Here is a 13,282-nt window from a genome sequence, read left to right as displayed (position 1 = left end):
CCACCAAAACAGAAAAGGTGCAGTAATTTTAGGGCCCCAGACAAAATTCGGCGCCACATTTTTTTGATCCTGGACAAAATGGAATTTGCTTATGTGAGCATGTCTGAATTTTCCCACCTGATCGACTTTTGAGCCATTTGTTGATTCAATATGCACAATCATAATCCCATCAGGGTTGACTGAAATAACAGGTTCATCGATGACCAAAGAACCAAATTAAAATATGTGATTGCGCAGGTGAATCATATTACTCTGTATCTTTGCAGTTGCTAGTCAGAAAATTATATGAATAGTAGTCCTTTTTTAGATCTAAGGTACTGAGATTTCAGTGTGTCAAACATGTGAGCATTGGTGGTTCAGTGGTAGAATTCTCGCCTGCCACGCGGGAGGCCCGGGTTCGATTCCCGGCCAATGCAGCAAAAATACTTTTTTTTTTTTCTCACAGATGATCAGTGGTTGAAGTGGGGGTATATATGGTGGTATGTCATACTACTTCCCCTACTGCGTTCAATGTAAAACTATCATATTAGAGTATTTAGACTGCACAATGGAATATGGAATGTTGTCAAATCATCAATTCCTCCAGCTGTACTTTTTGTCTACAACTGAGAATCAAGTATTTGAAAAGTTTCTAATCTAAAATCATTTTACTTATACATGAATTTTGTTTTTGTTTATGTTTTTTTCCAATGCATTTTATCAGTTATAATTGAAAGACCAGACATGAAACTTAAGACAGCACTTTTTGTTACAGAATAGACAAAACATTCATGGAAAAGCCTCCAGGCAGAGATGGTGGGAACTTGTACAGTTAAACCATTTTAAAACTTAAGAAATAAGTAAAACAACTTGGCACTGAAATGAGGTCACAAGCTGGGCCAATCAGTTATTTTCTGTTATCAAATCATATGTTTCTCTGTATCCTAGAACTGACAATACTTGATTGATACGGAGAATAATTAATAATTATTTCATCATCATCAACATTTATTTATATAGCGCCAGCAAATTCCGTAGCGCTTTACAATTAGGAACAAACATTAATAAGACAATACTGGGTAATACATACAGACAGAGAGGTAAGAGAACCCTGCTCGTAAGCTTACAATCTATAGGACAATGGGAGTTTGAAACACAAGGGCATGTGCTACATTATATTGCACAATGGACCAACCAGACTGCATTTCTGTTCTTTCTGGCGTAAGTCTAGAAAATGCGGTCGGCACTGAAGAGGACTCATGCCCTCCCTATACTGTATAATTGAACTTAAAATAGTTTTAACTTAAAAATAATATTTGCTTATGTTATTGAGTTTTTGATGTGTATATGTTTGGTGGAAGAGGACACATAAATAATTTGGATTTGGATTACTGTAAATAAAATAATGTAATAATGTAAAATAAATACTGTATGGAGGACTCCTCCATGTTTTTAATTGCTTTAAACCAGTGGTTCCCAAACTGTGCACCTGGGCTCCCTTGGGTGCCTCGGCGATCTCACAGGGGTGCCTCGTCCAGGGCCAGTGGTAAGCAAGGTGGGGGACTACTTGGTAATAATTATGGCTTAGGGGTGCCTTGAAAAAATTATGGAGAACCTAAGGGTGGCTTGAACTGAAAAAGTTTGGAATACACTGCTTTAAACTATATGAATATTCAGATGCTGACACTGGCCAATATAACATCTACATATATTTAACTACCAGACAAATACGGGTTCATAATGTCACTCAACCACTGGTTTGGTGAGTTTTGTCTTCTGTCTGAGCCTGGCCAATGGAAGTCAGCCATGTGCAGGAAGATCTGATGGGACAGGAGTCTCTTTAGAGGTGGCAGCAGAGCACACTTCTTCTTAATTATCCCATCCCAATGTGAGGCTAACTCAGTAATTGGCATCTCCATGTTAATGTCACACACAGGTCAGGGAAATGCTCAGCTCCAAAGTTCTCAGGCGACAATCGTCCATTTGGGCAGACTTTCGACCATCGTGTCACTACACACACTGACCCGACTTTTGAACGAGCGGTCGTATGCCGGCTGATTGAGCCAATTATTGGACGAAAACCGTGTAGTGTGTACCCAGCTTTAGTCTTCTCTTCCTAGAAAATCCCCAGTTGGTGCTCTCTGCATCTCTGGAAGTGTTGTAATGAATCCAGAAGGAGTGCTGTCTCCAGATTGTAACTAATTATACTCCAGATTATGATGGTTCAAGGCTACATCCCCAAGATGTAGTCAACCTTTGGGAGACAAAATCAGTAGGGGTACTAAATCCAAGACTTCTCCCGTGCTGCCCCTCGTCACTGAAACGACCTCCCTCGCTCCATCCGTCTGTCTCCTAACCTGTGCTCCTTCAAACGGGCATTTAAAACCCACCTGTTCCTCAAAGCCTACCAACCATTCACCTAATCCTCTCTTATCTCCACTGTTGGTTCTCCCCTCTCTCCTCCCAGCCCCCCTCTTCACCCCCCCTTGCTATATCCGCTCGTCTGACTCCCCTCTGTGCCTGATGTATGTTTACCCTCCCTTAGGATGTAAGCTCTTATGAGCAGGGCCCTCTTCCCTCCTATCTCCATACCTGTTCTTCTGCTCCGTCTCTATTGCAACAGCCATGCCTGGAGTTTCTGAAGTATTGGCATTATTTGTTCAGTAATGTTTCACCCTGTATAGTCTACTGTTTGTTCCTTGTACGGCGCTGCGGAAATCTTGTGGCGCCTAACAAATAAAGGGTAATAATAATAATAATAATAATAATTACTAGTGATGACGGCTGTGTATGCATGCTATAACATGTGTTTCCAATCAGGAGCAACTGTAAAAATGTATTTTATGCACAGTAGACATTAAGGGGCATATTCAATTGTCGGCGGAAACCCTAAAAATCTCGCGCTCAGCACACTATTACCGTTATCACGGTAATAGTGTGCGGAAAAAACATTATTACGGTAGTTTTTTCGCTGGATTTCAGCTCGCAGCTCCCTGAGCCGCGAGCTGAAATCCAGCTAACTATTACCGTAATAACGGTAGTAGTTTTAACACGGCGGGAACAAAGAAGAATTGAATATGCCCCCAATAATACTAATTATGGGGAGAAAAAAAACACTTTTTTTCTCATTTTTAAAGTTTAGGTGACATTAATTGAATAGCTTTTTTTTCAAGAGGTTCTTTTGTGATTTTTATATTCCACGTATGTACTGGACGTATCCTGCAGTGTATTGTCTTTTTAGAGCAGAGCGCACCTAGGTCGGTATTCATCAACAGACGTATATTCAGATCTGCTCCATGTCACGGACATACTCACATACCTGATGTACGCGCGTTTAAAAAAAACAAAAAAACTCACATTATGTTTGCTTTGCATTCCTTGATGAATGAGGCCCTTAATGAGTAACTGTTGTAACTGCTACTCAAAGATGTTTGTTTGGAATAAGCTACAACTTAGTAATTGTTTGTGCTTTTTGCATTTATTCCTATTCCATATTACTATGTATGTTTTACTTAGGTAGTGCATATCACTTTACAGCAGAGTTAGTGAGTCCGCAGTGTACACTATGCACAATGGAATGTGAAATGCCACATCAGCAGTTCATCAAGCTGTGCTTTTCCCTTACAGCCGAGCATCATGATTTTAAAAACCTTCTTAGCTAAAATCAGCTTGCTTATACGGGAGTTTGTTTTTCTTTTTTGGTTCTTTCTTAAGTGATAGTCCAATTTTAAAGGCTAGAAAAGTAGTGTAATGACGTTTTTCTTTCAAAATAGTTGTTTTTTTTTAGATTCATTGGACAGTCTCCGAGAAGATGTGTTAGGGATTTGTACAGTTAAAATATTCCAAACTGCATAACACAAACAAAACAAAAAAAACCTCCCCATCACATAAATCAAATAGAATTATTTAAATTAATAAATAATAGAAATAAAATGATCAACAACAAAATAAAATAGGAGCTGATATGAGCAAAATAAGGTGGACCGATGAGTTCTTTCCTGCCATCAAAATTCTAATTATTATTTTATTATTATTATCTTTAATTTATATGGCGCCACAAAGGGTCCGCATCGCCGTACATGACATACAGAAAACAGTGGCCCATGACACAACATGATACAGAAAGAACAAAAAATGAACAAAATTATATAGACAGACACAGGTAACATGGTAATGCAAATTAAATTATTACTGGGACAATGAGTGAAAGTGATGGTAGAAATCAGCAAGAAGTAGGCCGAAGCTTAAGAAAATAGGGCTAGGGAAGCTTTGGAGCTGTTTCCTTGCCTCATTTAGCGTTACAGTGCGGTCTGCCTCCCCATGGCTTCTGGCAACTGCACATGGTCTGGCCCAGTTTATTTTTGGTAGGGGACTAGCGCAGTCAGCCATATGTACAGCTCCCCGATCATACTCCTGCCTGTGTTGAGCTGCCAGAGATTGGAGTGGTTTAGCTCCATTAATCTTCTCAATCTCTTTCTTAGGTGCTATACAAGTTCACTGATGGGGACTTTGGAGAAGCTTAATTTCATTTCCCAGCTTTTGCAAACCAGAACCAACGAACCAGGGCCATCTTAACAACATTATGAGCCCCCGGGCAAAGCAGTGCACCTGGGCCCCTAGATATAGATATAGATATATAGATGTATACAGATACAGATATAGATATAGATATATAGAGATAGAGATAGATAGATGTACTTGCTCAGTGACCCTTGAAGGTGTTTTTTGCAGGTTTTTTTGTTTTGCAGGATTATTTATTCTCATTAAGAGCCGTGCCTATGGGGCCCCCTTGCCCGTGGGGCCCCCGGACAGCTGCCCATCGTGCCCAATGGAAAAGATGGCCCTGCAACGAACCCCGACCCCCCGCTTATACAGTAATCCAAATGGGGAGTCCTGTAGTCAGTGGCGGATCCAGGGGCGGGGGGGCGTTCAGGGTGATCAGCCCCGGCTCCACCCCCACCCCCTAGCGGGGGCCTGCTGCCGGGGGCTGTACACTAGCATTTTTCACCTGTCTCAACACAGAAAGCTGATATTTAGTGGTAGGATTAGCTGTGTGCACTGTATATTAAATATAACTGAAATAAATCTGAAAAGGATTAGTGTTTTCTCTGTCGCTCCCCGCAGTGATCTCCCAGTGCCACTTGCCTGTACTCTGCAGATGGACAAATGGAATAACATAGGGGTAATTACCATTAACACATCTTTATAACCTTGTAAACTGTACACTAAAGACACTAGGGTAACATGTGCTCCTATTGATGACATTACTTATATATGTATAGAAACTATTCACATTGGCATAGAATACAGCTCGACCAGTATATGCAGCAGAGGTAAAGCAACCTGTGGCTCATTGACAGGAAATTTGTAATCATCATCTCATTCATTGATGTGTAAGTAAGCATTGGTGGTTCAGTGGTAGAATTCTCGCCTGCCACGCGGGAGGCCCGGGTTCGATTCCCGGCCAATGCAGCAGATTTTTTTAAGATATTCCTAAACCTTTTTTATGATAGTCTTTCTGTGAGAGATGCTGACATACAACTATTACAACTTGATGGAGATGCTACTGTTTATTACCAAAACACAGGATTATATATGTCTGGTTTTATTGAGGACTCATAACACACTTTATCTGAATATTTCCAATAATTAAACATTTTATTATGGTCTGTGATACAACCTCCTGTTATTGTGATATCACACCACATTTCATGCCCAGCTGATGAGAAGTATTGGTAAGTAACAGGGTGCAGGTGACAGGTAGACACTATTATTTAGATGACAAGATATTCACAAGAAAATGCCTGGTATTGTATGATCTGTGGCTGCTATATTTTCTCATAACAATTAATGATCTGATTAACATCTTATTATAAAATCCACCCAGCAGCATGTACTTTTTTTGCAACCCAGGTTTAAAGTCTTCAGTTTATTCTTCTGAGTTGTGAACGTTCTATCAGTGTTCTGAATATTACTGAACTCAACTTGTGAGGTATTAAATGTAAGTGACACTGTTCTTACTGATTAGATGCTCTCTCTTCCCAGGAGGGGAAGTACAGACTAGGGATATTTGTTGACAAAACACAGACGTGTGTGCACAGCAGGGACCCAGCCTCTGGAGAACACGAGTCAGACACACTGTGCTCAGAGGTGTTAGTCACATAATACCACAAATTAACATGATTGTGCGAAGTTATAACTACACTTAGTCTGACCACAGTACTGGGCTTCTTGTAAACTCTTCACACTAATAGATTCCTATGCAGTGCAACCCGATCTCCAGCTTTTATTTGCATTGGACTATTAATTTGCACTTGTGCCTTTATGTGAGTTCAAGCTCTTCAGTCTGACAGTGTTGAATGATATTTCTGTTACAATATCCCAATAATTCTTGTTGTTGTCCTATAAGAAATGTAAGCTCTTCAGACTAATGTACTTTTATGAAATACATTCTAAGCTCTCACTTGTACTTAGGCTATTTCAGATCTTCAGATCTTTAGATTGCTAGCTTATCGCATTAAATGTCCATCTTTCCTCAGTTTCTGCTAAGTCTCTGCAGCTTTCTCTCTCCAACTCTCTCTTAGGGATATATTTACTAAACTGCGGGTTTGAAGAAGTGGAGATGTTGCCTATAGCAACCAATCAGATTCTAGCTGTCATTTTGTAGAATGTACCAAATAAATGATAAGTAGACTCTGAGTGGTTGCTATAGGCAATATCACCACTATTTCAGACTCACAGTTTAGTAAATATACCCCTTAGTCTCTCTCCCTCTCTCCCTATCTCTCTGTCTCCACTCCTTTCCCTCACCCTTTCCCTCTCTATCTCCTTCTCTCTCTTTGTCACCCTCTCTCTCCCCTCTCCCCCTCTCTTTACCCTTCTCTCTCTCTGTCTATTTCCTTTCTGTCTCTCTTGCTGTCTCTTTCCCTCCATATCTCCCTATCTTTGTGTCTCTCTCTTTCCCACTCTCTCAGACTCTTTTCCTCTCTCTCTCTCTCTCTCTCTCTCCCTCTCTATCTCTCTGTCTCTTTAATTCTCTGACTCCTTCTCTCTCTCTTTCCTACTCTCTCTGTCTCTTTCCCTCCCTCTCTCACACTCTCTATTTATTTCCCCTTCTCTCTCTCACACACTCTATGTCCCCCCCCTCTCTCTCTTTCTCTCTCTCTCTCTCACACACTCTGTTTCTTTCCCTCTCACTCTCTATTTCTTCCCACTATCTCACTCTCTGTCTCTTATCCTCTCTCTCTCCCTCTCTTTGTCTCTGTCTCTTTAATTCTGACTCCCTCTCTGTCTTTTCCTCTCTCTCTCTCTCTCTCTCTCTCTCTCTGTTTCTGTCTCTCTCTGTCTCTGTCTCTTTCCGTTCTGTCTCTCTTGCTGTGTCTTTCCCTCTTTAATTCCCTCCCTTTGTGTCTCTCTCTTTCCTACTCTCTCTATCTCTTTCCCCCTCTCTCTCTCTGTCTCTCTCTCTTTAATTCTCTGGCTCCCTCCCTCTGTCTTTTTCCCTCTTTCTCTCTCTCATTCTCTGTTTCCCCCCCTCTCTCTCTTTCTCTCTGAGTGTCTTTCCCTCCGTCTCTCTCTCTCTCTCTCTCTCTCTTCTCCTCCCTTCCTCTCTCTCTGGCCCTATTTAAGTAGCACCACATATTATGAAAGATAGGATTGAACAATCTCTCATATTTATTTAAAAAATCAACACAGCAACAGCCGTTCCGAACAACGGCTATTCCTGTGAAGTGTATCACTTACTTTACTCTTGCGGTTCTATTGCGATGTCTTTTCCGGATTGATTAAATCCCTGTGCCCATGAGCCAACTGAAAAGCTCGGCAACGCGCACAGAGAAACCTACCGTAGTACAGTAAAGAAGTGGATTCATGTCACAGGGAGAGATCACATGATCCCTACACACATGCGCTGTGCAGCTCTGCACTGCACTGGGCAGCTCTGCTCTGCGGAGCAGAGCAGTCAGCAGTGACACTTTTCACTTATGTTAATGTACGCCAGCTTCAGTACATCCATTTAATTTCGTTCATTGGTCAATAGTGTTACTGAGCACTCCCCATACACTGTTATGGGAGTGCTCAGTAAAACTAAGAGAGATGCAAAGCAGCAGATATCTACGATATCTGTGATTCATAAATCTGATGTTTGCTGTAAATCACAGACAACTGAGGTTTTTAACAGATAAATTGTGTATGCTAAATAGGCCAGGGCCATCTTTTCCATTGGGCACGATGGGCAGGTGCCCGGGGGCCCCACGGGCAAGGGGGCCCCATTGGCAGGGCTCTTAATTGGAATAAATAATCCTGCAAAAGAGAAAACCTGCAAAAAAAAGCTTCAAGGGTCACTGAACAAGTACATCTATCTATCTCTATCTCTATATATCTATATCTCTATACATCTATATATCTATATCTATATCTATCTATCTATATATATATATATATATATATATATATATATATATATGTAGGGGCCCGGTATACTGCTTTGCCCGGGGGCCCATAATGTTGTTAAGATGGCCCTGAAATAGGCGCCTCTCTCTGTCTCTTCCCTTCTGTCTGGTAAGGCGATAACCTTAATAATATAACTCACACCTTTAAGGGTTTTATTTACATAGAATGAATTCCTACTTGAGTTACAAAGAGAATCGGCTCACAATGACCACACTTCACCACACACTTTTGTCTCTTTTGCTGTGTATTTGTATGCATAGTGCTTCTCATGCAAAGCAACAGACACCAGCTGTGTATATAGTGACACTGAGTATGTCTCAGCTCAGCCGTTTTCCCTCTAGATTGTAAGCTCTCTCACAAGCACGGCCTTCCTACCCTTTGTTTTCATGTCTGCATTTCATATGTCTGCCTTGTATCTCCCTGTATCTCCCATAGAGGCATACATATGGTGACATTGGGCCTTTTCCCCGACAATGGCTGCAACATCGTAATGTGTTTGACCAACATAAACGATTGTATGCATGGACCGTATTACATCCACCTGTAGTGCGTTGTACTCTATCGAGAGCTGCAAGAACATTCAAGAAACCCTTCCACGGCTTCATTTCACCAGTGAAGTTAGTTTTTTGTCTTGAGATTTTCTTTTAAGAAAACTTGATGCACTGATTTTAGAAACATGTCTCCCCTCGTGCCAGTGAAACGGAATGAGGCCCGTCTGACGTGATCTCTGGCCTGGGCCCACTTATGTCTTATACCGGCCCTGACACAATTCTACCAGGTATTTTGAAATTCTTTTAAGTAACTACAATTATTCTGGCTAATTCCGCACTCTAAATTCCATCACCAGTGTGTCTCTCTTCCTCTCAATGGGATGTCCATTGCTCCTTCTCACTTCACCACTTATGTGATGGAGAGGTGTTACAAGGATGGAAAGGTCACAAGACAATAGTTACCTTATCATGGTGCCCAAGGAAAGTATACTTTTTCTAAAAAGACATTTATATATATAAAAGAAGTTTGTTGGCGAATATCTTCAACACCACTCTGCCGATTGGGATGAAACCAACTTAAGGTGGTCCAGTTGGATGCTGGCCAGGTTTTAATGGGGTTAGGGCCCTGGTTAGACCTCCCGTAGGCATACTCGGGGCAAAACTTTGACCGGAGAGCTTGTTCTGGGCCTTTCACTCTATGGATTTGGACAAAAACTTCACAGACTGGTAACATGGGATCCCAGAAAACATACTAGGGGGTTAAGGTCCCGGTTGGATCTACCGTTGGTGAACGCTGGCCAGAACGTTGACCCAAGGAAGCCAGTTCTGGGTCTTCCGCTGGATGGATTTGGATGATATATTTATATATGAAAGAAGATGTTTGTTTGTTTGTTGGCGAATATCTTCGACACCCCTGCACCGATTGTGAGGAAACCAACTCAAGGTGGTCCAGTTGGATACTGGCCGGGTTTAAAGAGGGTTAGGGTCCCGGTCGGATCACCCGTAGTTGTATACTGGGCGGAACTTTGACCCGAGAAGCCTTTCTGGGCCTTTCACTTAATGGTTTTTGGCGAAAACTTCAGAGACTGGTAACAATGGATCCCATTAGACATACTAGGGGATTAAGGTCCCAGTTGGACCTCTGGTTGGTGTACGCTGGGCAGAACTTTGACCTAGGGGGCCTGTTCTGAGCTTTCCACTGGATGTATTTGGATGACATTTCATATAAAAACAAAAATAACACTAGGCACCCACCTCAATGGTGTGTTGGATGAGCTGCTAAGTTGCTAATTGTTTTTCAAATGTTGACAGTTACATCCAACTCATGGATAACTTAATAACCTCAAAATTTAAACCCGGGCAATGCTGAATACTTCAGCTAGTATAAAATATGTAAAAAAATAAAGATAAATAATTGTGCAAAAGAAAATGAAAACTCGTATTAAAACCAGGGTTGGGTGCTATCCACGTTCTTTTTATTGGTCTCCAGACGTATAGTAATGTGTTTTATTAATTTCTTAGTTGTGTATATTTTTCTTATAGTACTCAAAGACAGGTCAGATGTGTGTTTATGAACTTTCTCAGGAATGCATGTTTTCTTGTATAATGATTAGAGAGGGATCATACATATATTCATGATTCTGATGGTAAAATGTCCCACTTGATGTCATTATTTCAATATTAACACTGCATGATATTAGCATATAAAAATTCAGCTTTATTTTATTCAACTGTTTTCCAAAGTAGTGTTACCTTCAATATACCCCCCAGTATTTAGTTTAAGTTCTTTTCCTAAAATTCAGCCCATAAATAAATATTATTGTGGAAAGCAAAAATGGCAATGTGGCCCCGGATATTCCTGTAACACAATGTGAACTATCACAGGGACAAACAGGATTTTAATGGGCACTAATCTGCCTATCCACGTGTTTTATCAGGTGCGATATTGCTATAAACATGCACAGCATACATATAATATACATACAATTATGGTAGATACTGAACTCCATTGTGACCGTTAAATGATAACTGTACTTTACGAATTTAAATGGAAGAAACATGATGATCTTTGACTCTAGCACAGGGGTCAGGGAACTTTTTTACCTTTTACCCCCAAATATATTTAGATACACCGACGTTAACCCCTTGATTTGAATGGCAGGAAATCATATATTATTAATTATTGGAATTCAAAATTTTATTGAATCTATTCAAAATTTCTTTGAAAGCTTCAACTTCAAAACTTCAGGTTTTGGAGAAATGATGTTGCTTCATTTTTGATACGAGAGCATCAATATTGGGGCATTTTGATGTCAGAGCAATTTGGATACAGGCTTCAGCGTCCAATCGATTTCTCTGCTTTGTTTTTATGTTCGTTAGAGTGGAAAATCCTTGTTTGCAAAGGTAGGTTGTTGCAACAGGCAGCAACTCTTTGACTGCCCCCTCATGTGCAATGAATGCCTTTGCAGCTGTTGACATCCAAAAATATGACAGATCTGCTTTGTTTTCAAATGCAATATGTGCTTCATTATTGCATCGTAGCTCAAGAAGTGCCTCTGCCAACCCTTGAGGCTCTTCTGGTACAACAGCAATTTCACATTTAAAGGGGTCTACAGTCCAACTGACAGCATGTGAACCAGCAGCATTACCCCCAGGAATTTCATTTTTACCCCATTTGGGATAATTTGCCCCTGTTCCCTGACCACTGCTCTAGCACATAGTCAGGATCATTTTCCTGTACAGTTATATCGAACAGGAGGAAATATATAATTATCTGCAGAATATATTGGCGTAAGATTCCATGATACAACTGGTCGTTCTGGTTTTGGATATACCGCGAGATCATTGGCCAAACCCAAACAGCTCTATCTGTATACAAATAACAGCAATAACGGGGAGAGTTGTGTAATTCAGTCTGTTCATGAGCCATAAAACAGTAATTAGTTTGTATTAGTGAGGGAATCAGGAGTATTTTATTGTAAACTGGAATGTAGAGGCGGTTGTCTAGTATGTGCTCATACAGGTGACAGTGCTTGTAATTGTAGATAGGATACAACTGTAATACAATTCCCAGCAAAGGTATACAACATGTAGATCTGTGATAGAGTATCCTGACACTTGTACTTACACATCAGCTGAAAGGTTGGCCAGATGTTGCATGAGAGCATTGGTGGTTCAGTGGTAGAATTCTCGCCTGCCACGCGGGAGGCCCGGGTTCGATTCCCGGCTAATGCATCAATGTTTTTTTCTTTCTGAGAAGTTTGCATTTTAACTATTGGGAATTTTATGTAGCTTTCAAAAGTTATGTACAATGTACAATCTGCTGCTCTTTCTCCCTTGATCATCAGACTGGTAGCTATGGTGATAATACACAGGCAGTGTGTGCAGAGCAGGTTCACCAGTCTTCCTGAGAACCCGCATCAGGACACACATTGCTCCCTCTCTTTGAGCAGACTGTTGCTTCTCCGCAAATGCACTGATGTTCCTCTGCAATCCCATGCGCCCTGGCTGAAATCCAGACACACTTGGCAGTGCATAGAGGCGCCAAAGGTACTTTTGTGCTATGTATCTAACCTCCATTCACTGCTTACTCTATACTTCTCTAGAGAGTATTGAATTGCAATAAATTTAATGCAGAATTAGGTTAGTGCGGGAACCAGGGCTATTTTTTTTTGTCATAGAACACTCAGAACAGCGTTCTGGCACCTTTTTCCCATGGGTTTTCAAAGTTTAATGAACTTTTTAACATTTCATTATTTTTTTCTCTGCGGTGCTGCTACAGTGCAGCATTCATCTTAGTGTGTGTCCTGCTTCCGGCTCCGGCAGTGTTGTGACGTCACAACACTGCCAGTGAGAGGAGCCGCGATCAAGCAGAGAAGCGAGTAAAGAAGCATAGAAAGTAAGTACAGACTGCAGAAAGCAGTGGAGGGGCGCAGAAAGAGAGGGCTACAGAAAAATGAGGTGGCAGAAAGAGTGGGCTACAGAAAAACAAAGGGGGCAGAAAGAGAGGGCTACAGAAAAATGAGGGGGCAGAAAGAGTGGGGTACAGAAAACTGAGGGGGAGGGGCAGAAAGAGGGCTACAGAAAAATGAGGGTGGCAGAAAGAGGGGGCTACAGAAAAACGAAGGGGGCAGAAACAGAGGGCTAGTCAAAAATGAGGGGGCAGAAAGAGGTGAGTTCCGGCACCTTTTTTCTTTGAAAAATAGCACTGGCGGGAACAGACCATTTGACAGAGGCGCGATGTTGCAGCTGTACAGTCTACAAGTTGTACTTTTTTGATTTGTGGTGCCGGAACTCCGGGTGGCATACGAATGGAACAGGTAAGGCCAATATTCTGCAGAACAGTGTGATGAAGAGTGAGT

The 13,282-nt window shown here is 41.3% G+C and overlaps 3 non-coding genes across 3 annotated transcripts; all 3 read left to right on the top strand.

Moving 5' to 3' along the window:
• Positions 1–345: 345 nt before the first annotated feature.
• On the top strand, positions 346–416 carry TRNAG-GCC (transfer RNA glycine (anticodon GCC)). Its single transcript has one exon. It is a non-coding gene; the product is annotated as a tRNA-Gly (tRNA).
• Positions 417–5,380: 4,964 nt separating this feature from the next.
• TRNAG-GCC (transfer RNA glycine (anticodon GCC)) lies at positions 5,381–5,451 on the top strand. The gene has a single exon. It is a non-coding gene; the product is annotated as a tRNA-Gly (tRNA).
• A 6,633-nt stretch (positions 5,452–12,084) lies between these two features.
• On the top strand, positions 12,085–12,155 carry TRNAG-GCC (transfer RNA glycine (anticodon GCC)). Its single transcript has one exon. It is a non-coding gene; the product is annotated as a tRNA-Gly (tRNA).
• Positions 12,156–13,282: the final 1,127 nt, after the last annotated feature.

The sequence above is a fragment of the Mixophyes fleayi genome, chromosome 4 (genome assembly GCF_038048845.1).
Source record: "Mixophyes fleayi isolate aMixFle1 chromosome 4, aMixFle1.hap1, whole genome shotgun sequence".
Taxonomy (NCBI): Eukaryota; Metazoa; Chordata; class Amphibia; order Anura; family Limnodynastidae; genus Mixophyes; species Mixophyes fleayi.
Note: the sequence above shows the minus strand (reverse complement) of the source record. Positions and strands in the feature narration are given on the sequence as shown.